This window comes from Amblyomma americanum, chromosome 1 (assembly GCF_052857255.1).
Source record: "Amblyomma americanum isolate KBUSLIRL-KWMA chromosome 1, ASM5285725v1, whole genome shotgun sequence".
NCBI lineage: Eukaryota > Metazoa > Arthropoda > Arachnida > Ixodida > Ixodidae > Amblyomma > Amblyomma americanum.
The window spans coordinates 142,329,684-142,339,782 of NC_135497.1; positions in this window are offsets into that span (position 1 = coordinate 142,329,684).

Consider the following 10,099-nt stretch of genomic DNA (forward strand, 5'->3'; position numbering starts at 1 on the left):
TAGCGGCGAATGCTCTTCTTAAAGCCCCTCCAGCCAGTCGCTTCGGTCGGTTTTCATGAGGCAGGGGCTAAGCACGAAAAGGAAAGAGTACGGCGTTTGTACCCGTGCCGTGTGGAGTGCGTTCTTCGTTATTCGGGTTATGAGAGCGGAGTAGTTAAATGGGGAGTTGAAAAGACGGTGCGGTGTTGCTAGGGCTGAGGACGTGTCCCTTTCCTGCCTAGCTGCTGCTGCAGAGCCAAACGCCTTTAGCTGCACGGAGTAAATTGGACCACCCAGGGTTCTTTAACATACACTGACATCGCACAGCACATGGGTCTTTTCCATTTCGCATCCACCGAAACGCGGCCGTCGCGGCTGGAATTGAACCTGCGTCCTCGATTCCAACAGCCGATCGCACTAACCACTGAGCCACCACGGCGGGGTTTCAAATTCGCCATCATTTACGTTACTCGCTTGCCCAGTATTGCCCCCTCGCGGACGAGAATCTACATGTGCCGAGAACACGCGCAAGTCAAGCAAGAGCATTTCGTTAATGAGGGCAAGCTAAAGCAAAAAAAGAAAGAAAATTCAGCCAATCGCTGAATGGTACCTGCGCCATCACGTCACCTCTGCCGCAAGAAACGATCAAGAGAAATAAGCTATCGGCATGCCTTTTTGTTTTTGTTCTTTTGGCGCGAAAAACGTTTAAACATGGATAAATGCTTAGAAAAGAACGCAAGGTGCGAGACGCCTATCATCTCCAAATTCAGATAAGCATACAGTGGTAGAGGTGCGGTCTAGTTGGCTCTTCATATCTTAAAACGGCCAAAAGGACGCGGACAATGACAAAAGTGGACGCATACTGCTGAGTTTGTGTCCACTCCTGTCATTGTCCGCGTCCGTTGCGCTGTTTTCAGATAAGCAGACGCATGTATCCAACAAAGGCGGCCGTGCCTGACGGCTGCTGCGTCGCATGCACACATGTTGCGACAGTTCGCAGGTCATGGCGTCCGTGGCCTTAGTGCGCGCGAACAGTGTTACGGTGATCCCTGATACAGCATATAGATTTGCCGTTTAAAATGTCGAGGACGAATTCCGCTGACATTCACAAGTTCCCGCCAAGAAATGAACGAAACCGTACGCGTGCGACCATATTCCGGCCACGGGTGCATCGGCCTAGGAAGTTTTGCAACAGGTGGTACGTTTACATGCACCTCATTTCTTGCACCTCATTTCAGAACTGCCTCCAGTCACATCCAGTCCAATTTTAACAAAGTTGGCTGCGAGTAATCCAAATAAAAGGGATCGGACTCCTGGTGGAAGGAAGTCAGAAATGAAACAAATATTTACGTATAAAAACGAGATGAGGACGTCCCCAAAAAGTGCACTCATTGGTTTCGCGAAATCGGAGTTCCTGTTCAAAAATCGCAGTGAGGGCCTGGTAGCATACAGCATATGCCCCGTATACACAGGACGTACTGGGTTCGAATGTCAGCACCGCCGGTGATTCAACAGTTTTTTAATGGTCACAAAAGCATCTTTCGACCAGATGCTCGGCTTCTTCAGGCCGCCACCGGGTTTCTGATAATACCGTCACTTCGAGGGGTAAATCAATTACTGCACGTTTTTTGGCAGCTATGGGCAGCTGCAGCTCGTTCCACGCATTTCCTATTGGTTGTATATTTCTACAACCTCTGGCGAGCGGGGAGGATCCTACTGTTGCGGCGTTCCCCAACACTGCAGATCATCACCTCTGCAGATAATTCGTGCCCCGCGGTCCAGAACGACACCTCGGAAATTTCCCAAAACTAACATTGGCGCCAAACACCATACGGAACTTCTGTGTAATGGCGAGGGCCCACATCGTCAGCGCAGGCGAGAACACGAACCGCGTTTGCTCGTTTTTACGGCCGCGATGGGCATCTAGCCCCATGCGTGCCCACGAATAGCCGTGCGAGTGGCTCCGGAACTCCCGACGGAGGCTGCAGAGCAAAATTGAAACCATATGCGCGAAGGCAATGCCCTGGCTCGCTCTTGTGCGAGAGTGTCGCGCGGCGGCACGAGAAGGTGATTTTTACGGCTACCGGAAGTGTGCCCATGACGTCGTGGCTGCCGTGGCTCCAGCGAATGAGAGTGTGTGGTGGCCTGGCGACGTCATGGTACAGTGACGTCTTTGTTCCACGACTTTAGTTCAAAAATTGGTCATTGCGAGTACACCAATCGGCCCGCGAATTTTGAAAAACACGGTTTTTAAAAGTTCATAATAAATTGCTGGCTCAGTTCTGAAGACTCATACTTGGTGTGAATGCTTCTTAGCATCATTTCTAAGCATTGAAAACATATTCAAGTGACTTTTTATTCGTTGCATAGTCCCTTTAATGCCTTCATACAATATCAGGCGACTGGGTAGCGAGGTGGATCTACAATAAACGTTTTTCCTACAACTCTCGTCCGGGAAACTTTTGTTCCCAGTAGTAAACTGGTAACCAAAAAGTTAACTTTAGTAAGTAAAAAATTACAGTGATATTTTTTGCAGCTAGCGCATGCTAACATGGAGTGTTGGACCAGGCTTGTGGCGTGCGAGAAAAAAGCATACTTTTTGACGTGCCCATTCAAGCATGTCACAAGGTCGCCAAACTCTGGCAGCGATTCGATAACCAGTTGTTGAACAACATTCCTCTGGTTTTTGTGTTGGAGAAACATTGTGGCATTCTCTGGTTGTAATAGCTTTTTTTACAATTACCTCGGTGTGCATCACGACAGTGACGACACATGCACTTGGGAATTCCAGCCTGCCTCGATTCAAGCTAGATATCAAAGAGTGAACATCGGCATCATCATGTTCTGTTGTTTCGCAGTCCATAACAAGCTGCTCTCGGCAGAAATCGCAGTTCAGGGCTTTCATTACAGAATGAGCACAAAAGCACCTACATAGCCAAACACAGGCGCGCGTGAACTCAAACTGTTCAGACCTTCTGTAAACTCAGCAATTTTGAAGGAATGTGCAGCACTTGACAAACAACCAACCTCATCGTCGCTGAAGTCACCGGCGCACATCACAGGAAGCGTGTCTTGGAGGAGAATTCTGCCTTCGCACTCGTGAAGCTGTCGGATGCTGATGTGGTAGTTACCGCCAGCCATTTGTCTGTACTGAAGAAACCTCTTCTCTAGGCCGTCTGTTTGCACTTTTCCGAGTAGCACGTACTTAAAACCGAGTTCATAGACGCAATACTTTGAGAATTCAAGTAGAGCATATGCTGAATGCCACAGAGCATTAAAAGTTTCCTTTGTGGCATGCAATTGTCGTGTTTATAAAATTTCCATACGTCAAGCCAGATTTTGAAGGCTTTCAAAAAGGATAGCTTGGGGTCATCATTCAACGATGAAATTGGCTCTTCGTATACGTCGCGATAGTGATAGCCCTTGTGTGGCATCTTCACATTAACTACCATCCACCAATGAATAATGATTCTGATGAAGTTGGCAGTTTCTTTCGCACGTGAAAGTACAGGAAAATCGCAGTGCATGTCCAAGGCTTCAGCCACAAAGATGTTGAAAACCTGTAAGGCTAGTTTAACATGTTGCCTTTGTAAATTGCTTGGGTTTAAAGCCTTCGAAGGCAGCCTATAACTGTACTTCAAGAGCTGAGACGATTCAAGTTTGTGAAGCTTTCTGACATCCTTGAATGATGCCCACTGTATAATGTCAGGGTGGACGGATTTGTCAGTGAGGTTAAACATAGGAAAATAAAAGTTGGCTTTAGGATTTCTTTAGTTAAGCCAATTATTTCTAGCACACTTTAACAGTTACACAGCGTCAGTGATGTAAAACATGGGTCGCGTTGCATCGTCTGGATGTGGGTAAATAATCCACCTTATGCGGCATCGTAAACATGCTTAAAGCCTTCATATTGATTGAATTATTATCTGTTACTACATCTAAAACTTTAAAACCAATTCTTTCCAGCCCAAGGATTACCTTCTTTAAGACAGCATGAAGTGACTCCGCATTTAACGTTCACACGGGGAGAATGTGTACAACATCTCGAAACGAGCTTAGCATACTTTGCACCATGAACATGTGCAGTAGTTGCAGCTTCATCTGAGTTCCCTGCTGCCCCTGCAATCTTTCCTCCTTTATAGTCCATAAATGGCTGAGCGTGAATCTCGTCTGCCATTAAAGTAACAGCACTCTCATGCGATTTCAATTTATTAAACCTCTGGCCAATGTATTTAAGAAAATTCTGATCACCTGATTCGTTATCAGGTGATAGGTGGAAAGAGGAGCAGGTGTTTCTAATGGTACTCGGATGCGGCAAAGTCAAACAACCAGAGCCCCTCAAAAACTTGTATGCATGAGGAGATATAGTATGCAGATGCAAGCAAGCACCATTGTTTGAGATGAGTACTGCAGTCACTCTCAAGCAACAACACTTGTTCCCTCAGAAGTTTAACAGAGTCCTTTCTGTTTTTGCGGACGCTTTCCTTAATCTTTTCCATGAGGTTTACTATCAGGTCAGTAAGGCCATCAGATGAACCTTTGTCGTCAGAAATCTGCTGTAGCTTATTTAATATGTCAAGTAGGACATTGATGTCACCGATTTCGTCAGGCACGACAAAATCTCCTAAACGTTTCACTGAGTTGCCGTGAAAACACGCCGTGATACGAAGATATGCGAAAACAGTAACAGAACACTGTAGGACCAGCGCACTCTCATTTGCAATATTCAAGAACATGCTACAGTTTGGGTGATTAATAATAGTCCATTCAACCGGGACACACTTGACGTTTAAGCGCTCCATCATTTCATGCAGAGATGAAAATTTGCACTGCATTTGTTCTTGTCGATAGCAGGCTGCTGACACTTCAATAGCACGAGCAAGACATTTGCCTCCCGGCGCATTTTTTCGGCATCTGTGGAGCTCCTTGCTGGCACGGCATCTTTCTTTGACAGGTACGAGGGACAGCCAGGGAATTAGGATGGCACTGACCCAAGACGCAGGTGTGGCACTTTTAGAGGGACTTCGAACACCTTTCTTGTCCGGGGATTGGTGTACGATGAGGTATGTTCAAGGCAGGATGCATGGAAGTGTAAGGCGCACACCTGTTTTACAATAGCAAAAGTGCGACGCACCACATTACCAATGCAGTACAATCTAATATCGAGGTAAAGTTTAATTTTTGTCATGGCTCCCTTAAATACTGTTCATTTGTGGCAAGAGTAGAGAAATGACTTCGTACATGTCCTTGTTGGCAGTAGGCACAAAATCCTTTCGGGAATCGCACTGAGCCACTGTCAAGCTGTTCATCCTTGGCAAAGGAAACACCTGAACCTGTCCCCCTTAAGTTGCTTGCACATGTACACAATTACCCTCTAGACCCAAAACAAGCCTAGGCCATGTCGAAGCCTGCATGTCGCAGAACGGGCGCAAGGAAAACAGCACTGAAGCGACCACGAGGCGACTGGCTCGACGAACTAGCTGCGTGTAACAAGAGGGGAAAAATGAGCCGGAGGCGACGGGACGGAAAGGCCGGTATGGAGAACCGGAGGCAGCCGCAGCCAGCCAGACGCGCGACGTCACTAGAGAGGGCGCATGCCCTTGAAGTTAGGACGGCGGGTGCGAGGCTTGGCATAGGTGCGTCGCTCGCATGAAGGTGCTTCACCAGCATAGTGTCTCGTCCTATAGTTGTCGCTGGAGTATTAATGTAGAAATTGCACTGATTAAATCAAATACAACAAACTAATCACAACGGAAACAACCGGACATGAGCTTCTGACGGCCACAAAGGTCAGGTACCACATGGTGCTACTGCGTCACGGATTGTTTCAACACCGCATCGTTCTAGTCATTTCCAGATCGGTGTCTCACAAGCTCTTATGCTGCTGATTACGTCTTTCATGGCGCCGACAAGAATGACTGACTGCGACAGAATCATGCCAAACAGCTAGCCCACTTGGGCATGTGCCGCACTAGCAGCGTTAAGAAAATCTTTTCGCACGAACACCTGTTCGACTACTCAGTGTTCCCATGCTTGCCTGCAGTGCAAACCTCACTTAAGAACAAGGACTATAAGGTTTCGCGTGGCTACAGTGTCTGCAGTATCGTGCTCTGCGGTGAAGAGGCGTTAAGAGACGACGCAACTTACGGCCCGAGAGCTGAACTTCAAAAATTATTTCCTCGCTTTAAACAAAAATTACCTCGATAAAAACTTCAGAAATGGAAGGAAATAAGCTGTTTTACGTAATCCGCTATTGTTTGTATTTTTACTTGGAACACCTCAGGGTGAAATTACCCCCCCCCCACACACCCCCCCCCCAACCCCCCCCCACCCAACACCTGTAACTAGATTTTTTCCTTCTGCTTCCCGCAGTTTCATCACCTGTAAAATTATTATAGTACTGGACATCTACAGGAAGAAAACGGCTATTCCAGAATTTCCGAGAGAAAGTTCATATTAAAACAAAAAATGACAAAATGACACATTTTATAAAATATTTATGCCGAGTAAAGCAGCATGCTCCGAATTGTATGAAAGACAGAATCTGTGCAAATGTCAATGAAAAACGTTTTGGAGTGTTTTCTAAATATTTGCTTATTTAGCAGTGCCTGTTTTCTCATTTTTTCTGAATATTCAATCTTCCCTCACTTCACGAATAAATTTTTTAGGCAAAAATGCTTCAGGCTTTCATTACGCACATTACGATGTTTCCACGAATTTTTTGAACAAATTGGAGATGGTCGAGCGCAACGCCTGGGATGTTTGGCGTGCAATGATCCAGGTAGAACTATGTGAGTATGACGTCAGGGGACGAAAAGGCGGCATAGTTTCGGTTTCGCGAATTCAAGATGGCGGCCATTAAAATTGATTTTGTCCTCCTATACCTTAATTCTCCCCCGTATGACGTCAGGGGACGAAATGGCGGCATAGTTTCGGTTTCTCGAATCTAAGAAGGCGGCCATTAAAATTGGTTGTGCCCTCCCATGTATATTTTGAACCCATTGGAAGGCCAGTTGGAGCGTCCAATTGTAATGCCGGCCCACACAAAACAAATTGTTTGCTTCCAATCGGAAAATATCCCATTATTTACTTGGAACCAATTGCAAGCTTCAAATGGAATAGGAGGGGCATTCCAACTGGAACACTTATAGAAAGGTTAACCGCTGGCTTCCTAATCAAGTGGCAGCTCCAAGTAGGCCGCAGGCGAGCATGCATGACACACAAACCATAGGCATAAACGTTGCGGCAGTTCCTGTCCCTATGGTTTGTCTGTCTGTCTGTGTTGCCAGGAAGAAAAAAGGAAAGTGCACAGGCCTGCTCACTGGCTCAAGCCGAGCCACAATCGCTACCACGTGCAGATAGTAGGAGAGTTGAAAGATGGGATAGAAAGACAGGATAGTAAAGACGCGTTGAAGACAAGGCCGATTGCGGAGGTAGTGCAATATACCGGGCCAACCGGTGGCGGAAGTGAAGCAGACTTCAAACTCTCCGCCACATTTCCAAAAATAAGTCCAATTGGATCCGTACCAGATATTCTTGCATGTGGCCCACTTAGAGCTAATATAAACGAAAACGTAGCATATGGACGGGCCCCCCAGTATACTCTGTTAAACCACTTAGAGCTGCCACTCATAAAGAGGATCAGTTCGGCCTGATGCTGCATGCGACGCACATTTTCAGCGCTCGATTTGTGAATTGTGGTTCGTACACGAGCGATGAGGGACGCCGTAGTGGAGGGCTTCGGATTTTAGACCACATGGGATTCCTTAACATACAACGACATCGCACAGCACACGGGCGTTTTTTTATTTCGCCTACATCGAAATGCGGCCGCCACGGACGGGATCGAACCCATGACCTTGGGATCAGGTGCTGAATACCAAAGCCACTGTAACGGGTCACTTTATTTGTGTTCGTAAATAAAATATTACAGTCGAACCTGGATTATGAAACTCGAAGGGGTTCACGAAATAGTTGATATACCGGTATATCGATAATTCAGTGTAGGAAAAATGGCGATAGGTAAGCTTATCTATGACCTAGAAGCAAGAATACAATGCATCCATTCTTGTGACACGGTGCCTGGCTGACGACGATCTTCTGCCTGGTCAGGTCCGTTGACCGCAACGAGGTGTCCTAGTCCTCCCAGGTTCGGAGAGGCACCAGCCCGGCGGGGGGAGGGGACGCCGAGCATGACGGGAGGATGTGTGCAAGGGTGGCCTTGGGGCGGGAGCACAAGGTGCATATGGGGGTACCGGCTTAAATTTATAGAGATGGGCTGGTGTAAGTAGCGTGTGCGTCTGCAGGGGACGCCAGACTGATTTCTTTGCGGTAGTAAGGGATGGGTGGGGTGGCGGGAGATGAGGGCGCTCAGCGCGGGAGTTTGTGGTGAGCTCAGCAAGCGAGTGCATACGCTCCTTCGAGAAATCCCCCACGAGGACCGCCTGTGCCCGACTTCTAGACTCTCGGGCTAAGGAGTCGGCGGCCTCGTTGCTGGGATTTCCCAAGTGCGCAAGCATTCAGATGAGCTCAGCGCGTTAGAATAGGTGGGGGTGGGGGTGCACCAGGGATTGTGCAGGGTGGTGAACCCTGTTCCTGGCATAGTTTAGAATGGCTGTTTTTGACTCACTGATGATGTAACCGACATTTGTGTATGCCAGAGCAATAGCGGTCTTCTCGGCTCCCTCAGGGGTGGTGCCTGAAGGAAGCTCGAAAGTTAGGGAGGCTATGGGGGGGTTGCGGACAACCGCAGTGGCTCCATGCTCATCGCAGGTGGCATCCACCCAAACGCATCCCCATACCATTTATGTCGCGCTGCCTCGCGCGCCTTTCTCCGACCTTGATTACGGTGGGGGTGCATGTTCCTCGGTAATGGTTTGACATGGATCGAAGTGCAGATCTGGGTAGGGAGTGTTCTTAGTGATGTATTGTTTGCGGAGATAGTGATGCAGGCCTATTGCTGATTGAGTATGTGTCGTCCGGCAGCACCTAATCAAAGGTTCTGGGCTTGTATGTGGACCTCTCGAAGTTCTTGTAATGTTATGGACTCCGCGTTCGAGCAGTCTTTTAATTACAGGGAAGCTCACTTGTGGCGTGCACCGTAGCGGTGCCCTAGCGCATGCCATCCGCCTTGTTTGCGGGAGGTGCGGGATTCGACCCCCTGCCGCCGCGTACCCATCGGTCTCTAATGTTCCCCTGGCCTGGTGCTCAGATTCTGTGAGATGAGATGATTGTGAAATTGGTCTTGACCCTACCGCGTGTACGTCACCGCGAACACCCAATAGCCGTTCGAGCACGCTCCGCACAGGTGCTGGTGGAGTGTCTGCACCGTGGTGTAAGAATATTTTCTTACACCATGGTCTACACTCAATCGCGAAAGCGTTCAACAGCTGCGCTGGTCAAACGCATTTATGAGAAAACAACCGTTCAAGCATTTAATCCAGCTCTGTTCTGATGGTCCACCGGTACCGGGCGTGGATAGGGGTCACTCTTGGAGAGGGCGGTTGGGGGGGGGGGGGGGGGGGGGTCCGTTTGAACCATGCATTTCTTCGACTTTTTTTTTGTAAAACTAAATTGAGTTCAGCATGGTTTTCCTGTATAAAATTTCCTCTCGCTTTGAGGATTGGGGGCGAACATCCTCCACCCCCTCCCAATATCAGTGTACGAGCACATGGTGCAGCCACCGCGCTTCGTGCCGCACGTCGCGGAGATTTCACCTACGGTTAAATTAATGATCAGCTGCTTATTGAATATAACATGCAACGTCTCCGAGGCTTCTTTAAGCCGTCCTCATTCGCGTTGGTAGCGCCAGAATACTTGCATTCGTTGTGGCGCTATGGAGCGCTGTCACCATCAGTAGCGGCGCCCTCTTTTTGCCAAGCAACAAGAACAGGAGCTTACACGCCTCCAAGTGATAGAACAGCCTTGCTCTCGTCGTTATTTCCAACTCATGCTGGGACTTTATTGCGAATATATATCGTTTCGTGTTGCGTCACACCAAACAATTTTTTTTTCTAGTAAAACCAAATGCTCGCCATGGCCAGTAGCCTGGCTTGCCTAATATACATCGTCTATTTTATCGGAACTCTGCAAGCCAAATGGGAATTTCGGTGGCGGTATC